The sequence below is a fragment of the Oryx dammah genome, unplaced genomic scaffold, assembly GCF_014754425.2.
Source record: "Oryx dammah isolate SB20612 unplaced genomic scaffold, SCBI_Odam_1.1 HiC_scaffold_2, whole genome shotgun sequence".
NCBI lineage: Eukaryota > Metazoa > Chordata > Mammalia > Artiodactyla > Bovidae > Oryx > Oryx dammah.
The window spans coordinates 80,277,926-80,298,213 of record NW_024070186.1 but is presented as its reverse complement, the minus strand read 5'-3'; positions in this window follow the sequence as shown (position 1 = coordinate 80,298,213).

Genomic DNA, 20,288 nt, shown 5'->3' with positions numbered 1-20,288 from the left:
TTCATGTTTATAAAGCTCAATATTGTTAGGATAATAGTTCTCAAAATGATACAGAGATTCAATGTATACCAAACAAAACCCTAGTCAGCTTTAGTGAAAAATGACAAACTGACAATGAAGATTCAAATGGACAAATATAGCTCAAATATATAGGACTCTTAAAACAAACAAAGCTGTAAAGTTTGAAGAACTTAAAAATTACAGTGATTAAACCATTGTAGTGCTGGAGGAAATGAAAGATGACATGAATGAAGAACAGGAAGTACAATGTAGACCAAACTATATGATCACTTGATTTATGATTTATAGCAACACTAACACTGCAGTGCAGTGGAGGAAAATAACAACTTTTAATAAATATATTGGATTGGTTAGATATGTGGAAAAGGATGAATCTTAAACTCTTTCTCACCTAATACAAACATTATATTAGATTGTAGATGCAAAAGTAAAGCAGGAAATATTTTAGAAATAAAGATGGGAGGCTATCTTTATGACCTTTTGGGTAGCCAAATATTAAAAAAAATAAGATAAAAAAGAATTAACATAAAGGTAATAGTGACCAATTGAATTATTTTAAAATCCAGAATTTGTGGACATCAAAAGACACCAATAGAAGTACAAAAGCAGCATACAGAAATAGATGAAGATATTTTATTATGAAATAAATAATCAATTTTGATAGTATTACTGTATGATAAATTTTGGATTCTCATTAAATATTTTATTATTCTGGAAACTATGTATTAAGTATCTACTAAATGCCCAGGATTCTGTTCACTGGGATCTTTAAAAACATTATTTCATTTATTCTTCACCACAATCATACAAAGTATGTGGTAATATATTTATAAAGAAAATGACTCAGCAATTTAGTGACTTGCTCATAATCTCATTTCTAATCGGAGACAGAGATGTGACTTAAAGAATCCAAAGTCCAAATTCTGTCTAGGTTGGCTTTATTCAGTATTTAGATACATACATATTTTAGGTTGTGTATCTTAAGTTTTGAGTAGAAAGAGATTTGAGTATCATATTTATACCATAGAACCCTTCAGTGGGTTCTTGAATTTGGAGAATCTAACTGCTAAGCAAGCTTGAGGCATTGCTGAAGGGAAAGCAGAAGAGGAACGGAAAACTTCAGTGCCAAAGAAGAAAAGATAATCCAGAAAAAGTCCTGTATAAGGATACAGGAAAAAAACGGGCAGGCATTATGTAGCCCAGAAACAGAAGAGAGGTATTTCTGTGTAATGGAAAGACTGTATTGGCCTAGGTATATGCAGAAATGTGTCCAATAAATAGCTCTGCTAGGGTCTCTCCAGGGCAAACCTGGAAATGTCCCATGATCCATCTGCTGCTGTGTTTCTCTCCCTATAAAATGAAAGAAATGAACCAAAGTGTCTCAAATATTCATCTCTGGTACTAAATGAATCTCTCTGTGTATCTACCAAGTGCTATGCATAGGGCAAAGAACACACACAGGCTTTACAAAGGGAATACCAAATTGTCTACAACTAATGTTTTTCTTTTCTATTTATTTTTCAAAATTATTGGTTAGTCACATTTGAATCAATGCTTTAAATAATTGAATTTGTTTAAATCACAATGCTTTTTTTTTTTCTGTAAATTTTAGGTTTTTATTTCTACCAGGGACACATTCCTTATTAAATTGTAGTGAGCTCAGTCTTATCAGGAGAATAACATTGATTTGGTTTCCCACATGACTACCTTGGTATTATAATTTTAACATATATTTCTTTCACACATAGCTTTCCACATGGGTTTCTTTTATGTAAATAAATACAACTGTGAAAATCTCTGGGAATAAATATTTTAAATACACTCAGTTGTTGCGGAGCAGCCAAAATCCTATAGAGGGCAGTATGGTTTTAGCTGAATCAGTATTAAATCCTATTTCATTGTAAAAAATGTAATTACTCTTTAAAAAAATAAGGGTGGATTCATGTCATTGTATGGCAAAACCAATACAGAATTGTAAAGTAAAATAAAAAATAAATTAATTAAAAAAAATAATAAATTTTTAAAAATAAATAAATAAATAGCCTATGTAAAAATTATCAGAAAAAAAAAAAAAGAGTAAAGGACAGAGAATATATGATTTTAAAATAATATATAGCCATTATAAAATTTTATGACTAAAATAACTTTTAAATAACCAGTTATCCCTAAGTTTAGATAAAACTGCTAAGTCACTTCAGTCGTGTCAGACTCTATGTGACCCCATTCACGGCAACTCACCAGGCTCTTCCATTCATGGGATTTTCCAGGCAAGAGTACTGGAGTGGGGTGCCATTGATGTTTATGTATACTGCATAATTACTATCAGTTATATAGTTTCTTTTCCTTCTTTTGATGTCATATTTAAAGTTTTTCTAGTGTTGTTGAATTCTGTGTATGTTATTTTTGATGCATGGTCAAAATCCCTTCCTAAGGATATATGTTAATTTAAACCATTTAGCTCTTGACTGAACTTTGGGTAAATTTTATATTTTCACAATTAATGTGAAATTCATATTTTCATTTAAATTTATCTTACTTTCTGAATATTTATTTATAACATGTTCTTAAACTAGAATTAATAAGTAAAAATTTATTAACATGTAAATATTCTTTACATTTATCACCAAGAAGTGCTTTACAGAAATGTTATACCAGTTAACACTTGTGTGATTTGACAACATGTAATTTTACTTTTACTAGGAAAAATAATATCTCACTTTATTCATAATAATAAAAAGGTTTGGTATGAATAATAGTTCAGAAGTAAACATTCTAAATTATTTCAGTAAAATCTAGGAATAGGTAGTAGGCAAATCGAGTGTAAAAGCATTTTAAAGATCTCCTAAGAGGGGCAAACGAGAATAAATTTGAGGGAAGTGAAGATATTTTTTAAGTATTATCTCACTGAAATGGAAAGAATAAATGAGGAAACATAATGCTTTCTTGAGGTAAATCACTGAGCTGGTGACAGTCTATATCACTAGAGTTTCACAGCTTTGTCTAGACTCAGTCCACCTGGTTTGAAAAACACTGGTTCCACCACGTACCAGTGTGACATTGAATAAGTGGCTGAAATCCTCAGTAGTTAGATATGATAATTATGTCTACCCTAGAGGATCATGTCTACCTCTAGTCATGAGGACAGAAATAGATAATATAGGTTATTACAGATTATAATCATAGATAATACAGACTATTAACACTTAGAACAGGCACATAGTATACGCTCAGTAAATATTTACAAGAGTCAGAGTGAAAACAAAGTAATGAAAATCTGAAAGTGAATGAGACAGAAAAGAGATAGCAATATTAATGTCAGAAAGTAGACCTTATGATTGAAAGCACTAAACAGTGTATAAGGTAGATTGATATGTATTAATAAAGGACACATTTTGTGAAGAAGATATACAGGCATAGATCTTTGTAGCACAAACAATACAGGAGCTAAATACATAAAAAGTTACATATTAGAATATCAGCAACTTGATGAAAATAAAATTACAATTTCATTAAAAACCTTTAATAGATCTCTTTTGAAATTTGAGTAAAGCTAAGTACTTCCTGAACATTAACTGATTTAATACTCATCATAATTACCTTGTGATGTGGACACAGTTTTAATCTTCATTGCAACTAAGGAAAAGCACAAAAGATAAATCAAAATTTTTCTTTTTATAGATGTCCAATAAAAATGATGGTGGTGATGATTTAGTTATTTGCTCATTCTTGTCCAACTCTTGCAACCCCATGGACTGTAACCTGCCAGACTCTTCTGTCCATGGGATTCTCCAGGCAAGAATACCGGAGTGGGTTGCCATTTCCTTCTCCAGAGGATCTTCCTGACCTGGGGATTGAACCTGGGTCTCCCAAATTCAAGGCAGACATTTTACCATCTAAGCCACCAGGGAAGCCCAATAAAAATGATAACTCTCTCATAAACTTGATTAAGGACAAAAGAATGGGAATAAAATATATAAGATTAGAGCTGACAAGACTAAACTGAAGAGGATATGAAAAGAATAATAAAATGTTATGATATGTAATTCTATGGTAACAGCTTTGAAAACCTAAAAAGTTGATTTGGGGCAAAATATATAATTATTACTAATGAATGAAAAATAAGTGAAAATTTTACATAGTTACTTATAATTGAAAAATATTGAATGGCTGGATAGATTCATAGGTGATTTCTATCAAATATTTAAATTGCAGATACTTCAAGTATATTACAGTAATATGGAAACTATTAGAAAATCTATAGATATGAAAATAAATGTGATAAAATTTAGTTGTCCGTTTAGTTGTGATAAAATTTAGTTGTCTAATGCTAGTAATAAGAATAAAACCAGAAAGAAAAGAAAGTACTAAACTTAATATTTGACTACTCAAGTAAAACAGCATATTGTTATAAATAGTAAAGCTTTAAAGTAATTATATTTAAGGTCTAGACTGGATAAGGAGGTTTGCTTTTGTCTTTAGTTTTCAATGTTTTCTGGAATGTAAAGAAAACAAGAGAGTAAGGGAAAATGAATCTTATTAATATTGGAAAAAAAAAGAGTTTCACTTCTTTCTGCTGATATGATTGTATCCATCCCTGGATGTTCTAGAAAAATCTATTAAAATTAATATATGAGTTTGTAAGGAATGTGAGTATAAATAGATGCAAAAAATAGTTTTCTCTTTTGCTCTGAAGCATATAGAAGTGGAAAGAGGAAAATAAAACCTCATTGATAATAGCACACACACACAGCTGAAAATGCTTAGAAACTAAGAGTGGAGTAGGAGCTATATTATATATATAAATATATATTTGAAGTATATATGAAATTGTGTATTAAATATGTGAAAGTGAAGTCACTCAGTTGTGTCTGACTTTTTGCCACCCCACGGACTGTAGCCTACCAGGCTCCTCCATCCATGGAATTTTGCAAGCAAGAGTACTGGAGTGGGTTGCCATTTCCTTCTCCAGGGGATCTTCCCAACCCAGTGATCAAACCTGGGTCTCCTACATTGCAGGCAGACACTTTACTGTCTGAGCCACTAGAGAAGCCCATGATATATATAGATATATAGATATAAATATCTAAATATTATATATATATCTAGAGCCACCAGGGAAGCCCATGAAATATATATATATATATATATATATATATATATAAAATCTTTTGAGTAGGATGAAATATTCTCAGCAAACAGAATTAGCTGTATGCTGCTAGTTAAAATGTGAAGTATTATAGGCAATATTAAAAGAAGTATCTAGCAGTATCTATTAAAGTAATAAGACCTTTGACCCAGCAAATACTCTCCTGGGAATCTATCTTTGAGAAATAAGTTGCCACTACATCTAGATATATGCATTGAGAAAGTTTATTATGTAATATTTATAGCAACAAAATATGAAAATAATCTAAATTTCCACTGAGAGAAATTATTGTATATATTACATAGCCAGTGTATTATGTTATGGCCAATAAACCTTTTAAAATTATTTTACTTGGTTTCTATTAAAATCAGTTTACTTGGTTTCTACAAGGAATCATTGAATGAGAAAAATATATAGATGAATCTATATCTCTTCCCATTCTTCTGTAAAATGATGTCAAAATGTAAAATAATGTTAAAAATAGTCCTACATGGCATATGTGGATGTAATGTCTATACATGTTTACATACACTTAATAACATGGGCATGGATAAACTACTTATGTGGGATATGTTGGTAGGAGTCAGTGTCCAGGATGGGGAAAAACAATTGATCACTATGGCTTCTTAACAACCCCAAAACTTAGTGGCTTAAAGCAGTGATTCTTAACTGGGGATGATTTTGCCTACCAAGAGGCATGTTTATGTTTTGATTGTCATGACTTGAGAAGGGGTTGCTGCTGACAGGGATGATGTTAAGGATCTTTCTGATGCACGGGGCAGCTCTCCACAGCAAAGAATTGTCCAGCATATCAGTAGGACAAAGCTGAGAAATCCTGGCTTAAAGAAATAACAATATTTATTTGGCTCATGAATTTGCAGTTTGGTCCAGGAAGAACTGAATAAGAGGAGCTCGTTTCTACTCTAGCCAGTGTCAGGCTAGAAGGCCAGGCTGAAATCACACGAAAACCCTCTCACTTAATATGGTTTGGTTTTGTTGTTGACTGTGGGCTGAGACCCTAGATAGTCAACAGGCCTGCGGGCACCCAACCTTTCTCGTAACAGTGTGGCTAGGTTCCAGGGAGAGAGAGATAGAGAAATAGAAACAGGGAGAGATACACACACACACACAGACACACACACAGAAACCATATTATCTTATGTTGTTTATTTGGTTCAGGTAGTTCAAGGAACCTAGCAGTTTCAAGAGGAAGCAAACTAGACTCTAGACACCACCTCCTGACAGGAGTGCAAAGTTCTAAAAGCACATGTACAGATGGAAATACTGTATTGTCCACTTTTGAAAGTTATAATTTGCCACACAACAACAATGAAAGATACACATTTAAAAAATTACTTCTGTAAAATTATCTATAAGTGTGTGTGGGTATTTTAGCATTCTTGGTAAAGTTAACAATTTTACATGTCAGTAAGCATTTGCTATTATCTTCTATGAATAAAATCCATTGCACATTTTTTCTATTGTTAAGTTTAGAGTTTCCTTATTTACTTGTATATGTTCTTTATTATTAACTGTTCTCCACCTCTTTCCATAAAACACTTAAACTCCTTAAAAGAATAGAAAAAAAAAACATGAAGTTGGCATAGAAAAAATAGGAGAGACAGAAGAAATTAAGAAAATGCAAGGACATCAAACAAGAACCAAATGAGGGTAAAAATTAGTGCCATAAAAACCTTTATCTTCATATAGGCTCTACACTTACACAGCAACACAAGGAAGAGGGAAACTTAAACCAACTCTCCATGTACACATTTATTTTGACATAAATAACAGGTTTAGTCAGGGAATTGTGGGGGAAACACAAGAAAATAATACAATATTTAATGAATTACAACGATTTCAATGACAAACCACAATTACACAATACAGACAGTCCCTGACCCACTTACGATGGTGTGAAAATTATATACACTAGTGGAAACCATACTTTGACTTTTGAATTTCAGTCTTTTCCCAGGCTGACAATATATGGTACAATATTCTCTTTGATGCTGGCCAGTGGCAGTGAGGGTAAACACTAGGGTGAGGCGGCACTAGTGGTGAAGAACATGCCTGCCAATGCGGGAGATGCAAGAGACACTGGTTTGATTTCTGGGTCCAGAAGATCCCCTGGAGGAGGAAATGGCAACCCACTCCAGTGTTCTTGTCTGGAGAATCCCATGTAAGCTAATATAAGTGTGCTGAGGACTTTTAAGTTAGACCAGGCTACCTATGATGTTTGGTAGGTGAGGGGTATTAAATACATTTTCAACTTAATATTTTCAACCTAGCGTTTATCAGGATGTAACACCATTTTAAGTTAAGGAATATCTGTGTACAATAAGAAAAATAAACCTTTGAAATATTGCATGTCTGTTCTCTTTTATGTAATTTCATATACCTACTTGTGTAATGGGGCTTCTCAGATGGCGCTAGTGGTCAAAAACCTGCTTGCCAATCAGGAGACATAAGAGATGTGGGTTTGATCCTTGGGTGGTAGATCCCCTGGAGGAGGAACTGGCAACCCACTCCAGTGGTCTTGCCTGGAGAATCCAATGGACAGAGGAGCCTGGTGGGCTATCATTCATAGGGTCACAAAGAGTCAGACATGACTGAAGCGACTTGGCAGCAGCTACATATACATAATGGGATATTTTTCAGCCATAAAAAAGAAAGAAATCTTGCCATTCGCAACATTATGGAGGAACCTTGAGGGCATCATATTCAATGAAATGTCAGCAAGAAAAAGTCAAATACTGTATAATCTCACTTTTATAATATAGAATCTAAAACAAACAAACAAAGTGAAAATTAATAAATACAGAGAACAGATTGGTAGTTACCAGAGATAGATGTGGGGAAATGGGCTAAATGGTTGAATGTATTCAACAGGTACAAACTTCAAATGATAAAACAAATAAATCACGGGGATGTAATGTACAGCATGGTGACTGTAGTTCATTACACTGTTGCATATTTAAAAGTTGATAATAGAAGAAATCTGTAAAAAGTTTGCAGTTATGCTTAAAAAGCCCTCCTGCAACCAGAGTTTGGATTAGTATTAAGAATATGATAGCATTTTATATTACAACTGAATAATGATGCTTAAACAAATGGCATATGTGGCTAGTACAGCTGTAATTTAATTTCAGAGGACTATGTTTTTCTCACAATATTTAGAATACCTAAAGAAGGCCATTAGAATAACTTTTTAACCATTCTAAACTGTAAAATAAAAGCTCCATAGCTCAAGATCTCAAATTGAAAAATGTGACTGCCTCTTACACATTGAAGAATTATTATAATCACTGATCATTTATTTAAAAACAACACTGATTAGTAGCAAGATTGGGTGGAAATTTTTAGATTCAGTTTCTGGTTCTAGTTTTGCACTTAACAAGTGGTCTTAGGAAGCTCCAGAACCCTTCTGGATGTTCCTCAGGAGATAAGAGAACAGATGCAATTACATCTAAAGCATCTTTCTATTTTAAAAATTATAAATCCAGAGATTTAAAGTTTTAGGCACAATCCAAGATCAAGAAAAATAATGTTTTGGTTTTGTTTTTACAGGAGAACTTGTTCTGCCCAAGGGTATAGGTACATGAATTGCCCAGGTGTAACTGGTTGGAGGAAGGGCCTCCATTTTATACAATCCTGAATTTGGAAGACCCTTATTGTATCCAACAACTGGTGTTTTGGAAACAAATGTCACTTTACTCATCTAGTTAGACCCTCAATAACTTCCCACTACTCTTAAGATAGAGCTTGATGCCTTCATGACCTTTTCTCATATACTTCCACAGCCCCATTACTCATCACTTTGGTTCAGAATATGTGTTTCAGTACCTTTGCATGTGCTTTTTACCTTCCTTGTATTATATTTCCCTCTCCTCCACCTGTTCAACTCCAACTCTTCCTTCAAATCTTTGCTAAAATGTTATTTCCTCAAGAAAATATATCTTGACACCTCAGTCTACTACCAGCTTTCTTCTTCCAGGTAAATAAGTTAGGACACAGGTACAACATTCCCACACCCTGTAATTCCCCTTTTATTGCACTTAGCCACAGTTTCAATTTAGGCAAATATATCCTTGGAAGAAAAGTTATGACCAACCTAGATAGCATATGGAAAAGCAGAAACATTACTTTGCCAACAAAGGTCTGTCTAGTCAAGGCTATGGTTTTTCCAGTGGTCATGTATGGATGTGAGAGTTGGACTGTGAAGAAGGCTGAGAGCCGAAGAATTGACACTTCTGAACTGTGGTGTTGGAGAAGACTCGTGAGAGTCCCTTGGACTGCAAGGAGATCCAACCAGTCCATTCTGAAGGAGATCAGCCTTTGGAGATCAGTTCTTTGGAGGGAATGATGCTAAAGCTGAAACTCCAGTACTTTGGCCACCTCATGCGAAGAGTTGACTCATTGGAAAAGACTCTGATGCTGGGAGGGATTGGGGGCAGGAGGAGAGGGGACAACAGAGGATGAGATGGCTGGATGGCATCACTGACTTGATGGACGTGAGTCTGAGTGAACTCCAGGAGTTGGTGATGGACAGGGAGGCCTGGCGTGCTGCGATTCATGGGGTCGCAAAGAGTCGGACACGACTAAGCGACTGAACTGAACTGAACTGATGCACAGTGTTTACCTCCTAGAGCAGAAACATCATTAAGGCAGAGATTATTATCCCCATTACATATATAAAACAGAAGAAAATGGAAGAACTCACTTACTTTTTGAATGAATGCCTACTGCATTCACTAAATAATCTTTCTGTTTTCTGCCTTTGATGGAATACCTCTGGGGATGAAGCACCCACTATTGCTTAAGGAAAAAAGAAAATTATTTCTGTTTTGATAGCTCTTTTAAAAAGTATCTTCAACTATTGAAACTGAATCTATGTCCTGTAATTTCTACCTCATTTCTCTTTTGGCCTCTGACTTCATGTAGAATGAATGATTCTTGAGTCTCATCAAATTTGTAGGACTTTCTCTGTTCTGTAAATGTATTTTCAGCTAGAATATAGTTCAAATTTTCAATGCAAAATGAATATAGAACCTGATATCTGCAGCAAAATGACTAAATAAAGGAGATCAAAAGATGAAAGGTCATCTTTTGTTTCACCAAGAGCAAAAAGTAAAATACTTACTTAACTTGTGATTTCTTTAGCCTCAAGAAACCAAAGGATTTAGTAAACCTATTTTCACATTCTCCTTCTTTTCTGATTGTCACTTTTTGATCCATTTTCTTCTTATTGGCTTTTATTTATTTATTAAATTTTATAATTTATTAAGATATCATCACCTACTTTCAGTTAGGTTCAGTTCAGTTCATCAGTCATGTTTGACTCTTTACAACCCATGGACTGTAGCACATGAGGCTTCCCTGTTCATCACCAACTCCCAGAGTTTACTCAAACTCATGTCCATTGAGTTAGTGATGCCATCCACCATCTCATCCTCTATCGTCCCCTTCTCCTCCCACCTTCAATCTTTCCCAGCATCAGGGTCTTTTCAAATGAGTCGGTTCTTCGCATCAAGTGGCCAAAGTATTGGAGTTTGAGCTTCAGCATCAGTCCTTCCAATAAATATTCAGGATTGATTTCCTTTAGTATGGATTATTTGGATCTCCTTGCTGTCCAAGTGACTCTGAAGAGTCTTCTCCAACACCACAGTTCAAAAGCATCAATTCCTCAGCACTCAGCTTTCTTTATAGTCCAACTCTCACATCCATACATGACTACTGGAAAAACCATAGCTTTGACTAGCCGGACCTTTGCTGGCAAAGTAATGTCTCTGCTTTTTAATATGCTGTCTAGGTTCGTCATAACTTTTCTTCCAAGGAGTAAGTGTCTTTTAATTTCATGGCTGCAGTCACCATCTGCAGTGATTTTGGAGCCCCCAGAAATAAAGTCTGTCACTGTTTCCATTGTTTCCAAGTGATGGGACCAGATGCCATGATCCTACTTTTCTGAATGTTGAGTTTTAAGCCAACTTTTTCACTCTCCTCTTTCACTTTCATCAAGAGGCTCTTTAGTTCTTCTTCACTATCTGCCAAAAGTGTGGTGTCATTTGCATATCTGAGGTTATTGATATTTCTCCCAGCAATCTTGATTCTAATCTTTGATACCTACTTTAACTGTGTGCATTTCATTTTTCTCAAAAGTCTTAAGTTCCCAAATCAAAGCAGCAATGTGAGAAGGAAGCTCAGCCTCAGTTCAGTTCAGTTCAGTTGCTCAGTTGTGTCTGACTCTTTGTGACCCCATGGACTGCAGCATGCCAGGGCTCCCAGTCCATCACCAACTCCCAGAGTTTACTCAAACTCATGCCCACTGAGACAGTGATGCCATCCAACAAATTCATCCTCTGTTGTCCCCTTCTCCTCCCACCCTCAACCTTTCCCAGCATCAGGGTCTTTTCAAATGAGCCTGCTCTTCGCATCAGAGGGCCAAAGTTTTGGAGTTTTAGCTTCAGCATCAGTCCTTTCAATGAATATTCAGGACTGATTTCCTTTAGGAAATTAAAGCTCAGCCTGGTAACCTTTAATTTTCCCTTGAGCCCTGGTAAGTTATGACTTAGTATAACCTGACTCATTAAAGTCCTGCACTCCAAATTCTTAGTTTTCCTTAAAACTTAAACTTTTAAAACCTGAGATGGACTCAATATATCCTCACACTAAGTATACTTCTTTCACTTACTATGACTCGTTCTCAGGATGTGTAGGGGCCCTGAGATTGAAGGAAAAGATGCTAAGGAATGGGGATTAGCAGTGACCCTTCCCTACAACCAACATTTTCACCCACTGCCACCCTCTTGCCATATTCCAAATCACCCTTGGTTCCAATGGAAGTTCAACGAAATCGCGGCAAAACTCTTAATCTCTATTCTCTATCCCTGTAAAGATATGCATGGAAATTAATTACAAAGATTCTTAATCTCAAAATACTCTTAAATTATAAATTCTCATCATTGGAAATAATTTTAAGGAGCATATCTTCTTAGTATTACCAGGGTATGAATGAAAATCTGAGATTACTGGTAATCTGGCCCTTCTTTGAATTTTTCTAATGACCAAGACCTCACTGCTCACAAAGTATCTAGTTCTATCTTTACATAGTACTGAGTGTTAGAATGTCTTTCTTTTTTAAACTGAAATCTGCTAACTTATTAACTATACCTATTGGCACTAGTTCTATTTAATCCCTTTAATATTTTGTTTTCATGTAAAGATTATAATAATTTATTTTCTTCTTTTATATATTTAAGAAAGATCCAAACCCTCTTGTATTTTGTGATGTTTTATTTTAGTATCAGAGCCTCACTAAATCTTTGTAAATTTTGGCATTTTGGAGCAATGTAGTATAAATAAATAAAGTGCCTATTTTGTTGTAAAGCATTTTTGTCCTCTCTGTAGACTTGTACGGGTTTTAAAATAGCTTTGAAGCTGTGGAAAGAAAAGAAATAAAGAATCTTTCTGCCCCCACTTCTTCCTTCATACTACAAATTTGGATTCAAATAAAAACATGTGAAATACTTATTTTAATCAGTACACTCACAGATATTATCTATTACTACTGTTAAAGTTGCTTTCATTTTAAATATGATGTTATACCACAAAAAATTATCACTAGTGATTTTCCCCTTACTTTTTCAATTGTATGAATATACTTGTATTATCCTAATAGTTAACATAATTCTGTTTGTCCATGTCTATAACACTTTTCCAAAAATATTTTCTATGAATACATAGTCCATGCTATGAACATACATGGACTCGATTTATTGAAAGTCCTTTCAAAAGCGATTTATTGAAAGAGTCTCTTATTGGACATTTAGAACGTTTTTACAGTATTTATTATATGATAATCAAAGTGGTATATTTTGTTCGAATTTGTTATTTTTATAAATTGATCATTTTGTGCTGCTTATCTAAAAGATATGGATATTTTATTTATTTTTATTTTTTTATATTTATTCATTTATTTGGCTGCACCAGGTCTTAGTTGCAGCATGTGGGATCTAATTCCCTGATCGTGGATTGAACCTGGGCACCCTGCATTGGGAGCTCAGAGTCTTAATCCCTGGACAATCAGGGAAGTCCCAATATGAATATTTTAAAGTTCTTAAAATATACATATATGGTTGATTTCATATAATTTTTTTCTGATTACTTATGCTTTATTAAAAAGCATAGAATTTGTGTGTGTGTAGCCTATGTATGTGTGGCAGTAAATAACGATCCTTTCTTTCTTTCTTGAACTAAAAACAAGCTATAGACATAAAAAGGCAGGTATGTGAAATAAAAGTTACCTTTATCAGTTGAAAAAAAGAAGCTTGATTGTCAAATATGACTTAATATTTGTAGTTTTAATAGGCTTCCTAGTAGTTATTTGCCCTATCATGGTGACACTGACCAGCCACACACAGTTCCAATTGGGATGGAACCCTCCCTTCTTCCTTTCCTCAGAGGAAGCAGAAATAGTGTGTGTTATGTAGATGCTGACACAAATGTGGGTAATTCATTTCCTTTCCTTTCTCCATCAGCACCTTTTTCACTTCACTCTGTAAGTATTTCAAGGCAATGGGCTTCATTGATTCTGTCAGATACATGCATATATATATATAAGCAAACATATAAACATGTACATTTATATACATGTAAATATATACATACTAAAGAATACTCAAAGAATGATTGCTAGCAATTTTTTAAAAAAAGACAAAAGTTTTGCAATATACAACTTGAGTTCTTACCAGTTGTGTTCTTGGATGATAAACTATATTTTTTAAGAGCTTAGTCAGTTCACTTGTTTGTGTTATGATACCCTCTCACCTTTAAATGAAGCTTTGGAAACTTATTGTGTCCAAGATTATTAGCTATAGTTTGTTCATGCAGTGCTAATACTGCTGCTCCAGAGGCAGACAGCACAAAGCTTTCTGTTTGGAGGAAGCAAAATCAGATTATTTGCACATCATGACCCTCTGTTTATACATTCACAGAGGATTTTGGAGTTTTACTTTATTGTTGTCATGGTACCGTATTCATAGTCTAATGCTTCTGCTTATTCATTTAAGTGTTATTTAGCATTATTAATTACATCACCAACTCAACAAATTTGAGTTTGAGCAAACTCCGGGAGATAGTGAAGGACAGGGATGCCTGGCATGTTGCAGTTCATGGGGTCACAGAGTTGGACACAACTTAGCGACCAAACAACAACGATTTCATTATTCTCTGTATTTTCCTCAGATTGTTTTTGAATGTATAAATGTTTCCACTAACTAGAGTTTGGCATTATGCTTTCATTTAATAATTTTTAAAAAGTGGAAAAAAGTTTGACTAGAGACACCCAAATCTGATTATTACAAATTTCAAAGTAAATTTCTTTGATTGTAAATAATGTGATTTTGCCACAAATTATTGGGTCAAAAAGAATTCAGCTAACATTTTCTGGAGTTTTATGGATTACAAAGATAGATGGGATTATAACTTCACTTAAGCTTAATATTTTATATCTAAACATATATTTTGTCTTCTTTTCATGAAAGATGTCATATTATTTCAGATTCTTCATTCCAGGGCAGAAGGAGTCTGGTCCTGGTTGTTCTGTTTTGCTATTACACACTGAACTAAACTTTTTGAAGAAACCAGTCAGTGATATCCTTATTTTTATTCTCATTAGTATAAAATTAGATGCCACAATCCATGCTAATGCACCTTTTAGTTCTTTAATGCCTAGTCAGCAATCCAGCCACTAACTTCAAGATCAAAAATCCGTAAGAGAGATTGAAGGAGCAGCAAAGATACTGAAGTCTAATTTATGAAACTACTAAGGTTCCTGAAGCAGAAATCCATTTTATTTCAGGTTAGAATTGGACCAGCATTTCTCTGATACATAATAACCATAATAATTTGCTATTTCCATAATTTACTAATGTGATTGGAGTGAAGCAATCATGGGTAGAGTTGCATTTGTTTTGTGTTGTTTAGGATTCCACATTTCTAATCTTTCTGTTCCTGTAAATAGCTTTCACCGCTCATGTATTTTTAGAGTAGTATTGAGATTGTTTTATTCCAATTTGACGAGAGAGGTTGTCAATGAGCACAGTACACCAAAGCACAGTGAGTTAAAGCCTTGGGAGACAGCATTGCCTCCAGGCCCCCTGACTTGACAGGGCCTGGGAGGAACGAGATATTTGTTCACAAATATTATTTTCTGAAGTGCTATGTTAGGTGAAAAATCAGAAAAAGCAACATTACAGAGTATAAAAGGGGTTTGCTTCACTTTACACAGTGAATACAGATTTGCATTCACTTGCTAGGTATCCTTCATTATGAAGTAAAGAGTGATATTTGAAAGATTTGTGAATATTATTATAGTATATGATGGTTCTTAATACAATCCAATGCAACTGAAAAATTAAGCAATCATTCAATGAGTCAATAAATAAAGCTCTAAATCTGGTTATAAAGCTATTATAATAAATTCTGGCTGAAACTTCCAATAAGATAGTGTCATATATCTCTATTCTCCTGCCCCCTCATTCTATATAGCTCTAATCTGAGTCAGGCCTGTATAGAACATTGCACTCTATAATTTGTCTTTTTTGGCTAATATCCTGATACTAACAGTTGACTTTCTTTTGTATACTCTTTGTTCATGTAGAGCTAGCTTTCGCCAGGGCATAAGTTATGCATGAGCTTCTCAGGTGGCTCAGTGGTTAAGGAATGTGCCTGCAATGCAGTAGACACAGGTTCTATCCCTGGGCGGGGGAAGATACCCTGGAGAAGGGCATAGTAACCCACTCCCATATTCTTGCCTGGAGAATCCCATGGACAAAGGAGCCTGGCAGACTACAGTCCATGGGGTCGCAAAGAGTCAAACATCGACTGAAGTGACTGAGCATGCACGCATGCAAGCTATTGCATATGTGATGGTTACTAGAAGCTATGCTGGGTAAGTGGTAGGTGAATGGAAGGCAAGATTCTGTCCATGTTGACATGATTGATTTCTGTGTATCATTCTGGAGGAGTAATATTCAACACTAAAACTAAATATGTCATGGTTCTCCACGCATGCTGAAATAAAACACGCAAATGTTAAATCCCCTACTGTAAATCAGTTACGGCATTGAATTTTCTCTAAGGGTTTTTTTTTTTTTTTTTTTTACCTATATGTGAAAGCAGGCACAGTATCTTTCTATTCCCTGGGACTTAGCTATGAAACCTATAGGGAAAGGTTATGTTTTAAAAAGGATTAAAAAAATTTTTTTATTATATATGCTACTGAATTAATTAAAGTGTTAGTCTGAATTCACTAATAAGGTAGTCAGATAAAGAGTCCTCCAGGGGTGAAATAAAAGAACATTCCATATGCCAATCTATTTATCTCCTTGGCGCCCACCTCTGATCATACTTTTTTTTTTTTTTTGCCTGAAGACTTGGTTTGTGTGTGGATCAAATTACCTTCTATTTTGTTATATTTTTACCCTGGCAGGAGGCAGTTATTAGCCACCTTCCTTTTAACACCATCCCTTCAGCCACTATACAAAAGGCAGTTTTAAATTGATCTTATTTTCCATTGAGGAAAAAAAACTCTACATGGGTTGCAGTCACTAAGGAAGGTGCCCCTTCTTCTTTCATACTTGTAAATAAAAAATGGCCAAAGGATTTCACATTACTGCTGAATTGATTCATGTTTTTTTTTTTTTTTTTCAAAAAATAATCTAACAAACAATAAGGCTTATATCTAAGCTGCTGCTGGTGCTGCTAAGTCGTTTCAGTCATGTCCGACTCTGTGCGACCCTATAGACGGCAGCCCACCAGGCTCCCCCATCCCTGGGATTCTCCAGGCAAGAACACTGGAGTGGGTTGCCATTTCCTTATCCAGTGCGTCAAAGTGAAAGTGTAGTTGCTCAGTCATGTCTGACTCTTAGCGACCCCATGGACTGCAGCCCACCAGGCTCCTCTGTCCATGGGATTTTCCAGGCAAGAGTACTGGCGTGGGGTGCCCTTGCCTTCTCCGATATCTAAGCAGTAGACCTTAAATAAAAATATGAGCTTAAATCAGAACTTAAGAATTGGGAAATTTTTTCTAGTAGTTGATGATTTCAGGAAATCTTTATCTTCTGATTTATATTAAACTGTCAATAGCTCTTCACTGTTTAAAGATTCTCTGCCATCATATACACTCCCACACCATTAAGCTAAAGTAGTTAAGGCTTTATGAAATATTTGTGTGCTGAAAATCCATCAAAAACTTAAAAAAAAAATTTCTACTCAAAAGACCCGAGAATTTTACAAATATATTTCATATTTTTATTTATTTTTAGTAGTCAAGGCACTACAGCTTATGTGTTCAAAGAGTTAATAATAGCTCCAAGTCATGATTTAGGCAGTGAATTAGGGATTTTTCAAGCCATTAGTAATCAGCTTTTTAACAAACCTCTCAAGTAGGTACTTTCTTAATTCACCAGAGGAGCTAACTGAGGATTTGGAGATCATAATATAGCCTCAGCTGACTCAGTCTCAGAGGATACAGCAGGAATTTGAATGCAAGTATATTTGGATGTAAACAAAGCTCTGCCCTTTATGTCATTCCATATTTGCTTAGGATTTCTCAGGTGATGCTAGTAGTGAAGAGCCCATCTGCCAGTGCAGGAGATTTAAGAGACACAGGTTCAGTTCCTGGGTCGGGAAGATCCCCTGTAGAAGGGTATGACAACCCACTCCAGTATCCTTGCTGAAGAATCCCATGAACAGAGGAGTTTGTTGAGCTATACCACACACACATGCTTGCTTGCTTAATGACCTATTTGTATCATTTTTCGAGTCAAGAAATTGTATCTTCCAAAGGCTTCCATGTCTTATTTATGATAGTTTCCCAAAGCAAAACAACTCCCTCCTCCTTTTTCTTGTCCCTGGTGCTCACTGCAAAGCTCATTAGGATCTTCTTTGCCATGAACAAGATCACTGATTCTTACCACCTGCTGCTGCTGCTGCTGCTGCTGCTGCTGCTGCTGCTGCTGCTGCTGCTGCTGCTAAGTTGCTTCGGTCATGTCCGACTCTGTGAGACCCCATAGACTGCAGCCCACTAGGCTCCTCTGTCCCTGGGATTCTCCAGGCAAGAATACAGGAGTGGGTTGCCATTTCCTTCTCCAATGCATGAAACTGAAAAGTGAACTGAAGTCGCTCAGTCATGCCTGACTCTTACCACCTAAATGGTGGTAATTTTAGTCTATTTTCCCCCTCATGTCAAGGTCACGTTGCAAGGGTATCCTTGCCCTTTATGCAGCAAGAGCAGAGAGGAGACCATCTCACATCACTGTCTGAGATGAGTCCTGTTGAGTGACTCTGGCAATATCTTTCAGGGAGTGATTCTCAAACCTGGTACTAGTCACTTAAAAAGGCTTGTGAATCAACTGTATTAGAAAAGCAGAAGGGACTCTACTGAATCTGGCAACTTCTTCCTTTTTTTTAAAATTTTGGACACAGAACTTAATGAGCATCTGCTGTATGTTTTGTGTGCATGTGTGTGCTAAGTTGCTTCAGTTGTGTCCTGCTCTCTGCAACCCTTTGGACTGAATCTGCCAAGTTCCTCTGTCCATGGGATTCTCCAGGCAAGACTGGGGTGGGTTGCTATGCCCTTCTCCAGGGGATCTTCCCAGCAGAGGGATCGAATCCACGTCTCCTGCATCTCCTGCACTGCAGGCGGATTCTTTACCACCGAGCCCCCATGGAAACCCCCGCTGTATGTTAGTCACTGCTAAATGCTTGTATGGTAAATACAAGGCAGAATGAATAAAGGTCAAACTGGTTTAGAGAAAGGATTTTGCAAATCAGAATCAGAACTTTTCTCAGTTCCTTCACTATGTCTGTATTAGTCTGCTAGGGTTTCCATAACAAGAACCACAGACTGGATGCGTTAAATGACAGAAATTTATTTTCTCACAATTCTAAAGGCTGCAAGTCCAAAAACCAGGATGTCAGTGGGCTTCTTGATTTCTCCTGGGACCTCAGTCCTTGACATGCAGATGGCTGCCTTTTCTCTGTGTCCTCTCACGGCCATTTCTCTGTGCATGCCATCTTTGGTGTCTCTTCCTTTTCTTATGACCTTGGACCTATAAGATTAAAGTGCCATCCTCATGACTTCTTAACCTTCATGATCTCTTTAGAGGCTTTATCTTCAAATACATTGAAGATTAGAGATTCAGCACATATAAAATTGAAGGGAACACAATTCAGTCCATAAAAATGCCCATTACATAAATGGCCTTTAATGTACAGTAGAAAGAAATCAAATAAAGTCAAACTATAATTATGATAATTAGCATGGATGCTGGAGCCAGAAGTTCAAATCTCTAGTCTGCCACTTAATTGTGTGAACATTGGTCAAATTTAACTTCAGTGCTTCATTCACTATCTTTTGAAACAGGGACAAGAGTAATGACTTCCTGGGTTATTGCAGATGAAACAAGAGTTGATTCTTAGTGGTAGATGAATAGTTTTTAAAATGACATTATTCTTTTTTCTCCTCTGAATATAACATTGTGGGAATGGTGAGAATAAAATGCAAGAGGAAAAATGGCAGAAATAAAACACTCTGAGAAATATTAGCACACTAAATTTTCTTTATTATATTAATTTAGTCTATATAATAGTTGTGAAGAAAAACCAACACAGAGACACAGTTGACTCCTAAATTTATAGTTTAATTCATTCTTTATTCAGCACTTATTACATGTTAGAAATTGTTCTGGGAGTTTGGGAGACAGCAGTGAGTAAAATAGTCAGAAATGGCTATTCCCCTGAAGCTTACTTTCTAGAATGAATAGAGATCACCTCCACATTTCACACCCACTTCAGAAGCTGGGGAAAATGAGACATATTTAATAGTAGGAAAAAGCCAATCAATCAGCAAGCTGATATTTACCAAGAAGCCAGAGAAAACCCAGGAGCAGTATTCACCTGTGGGTTGGAAGGCTTCCCCAAGTGCTGCTCTGATGCCTGAGAAGCTGGTGTAGGCTTTTTTTGACAACACTCTCTGGCTCTGGGGCCAACCTGTGCGCCCCGCCCAGCCCGGCAGCTGCAGACTCTCGCGGGCAAGAGCTGGTGCGCCCCATCGGTC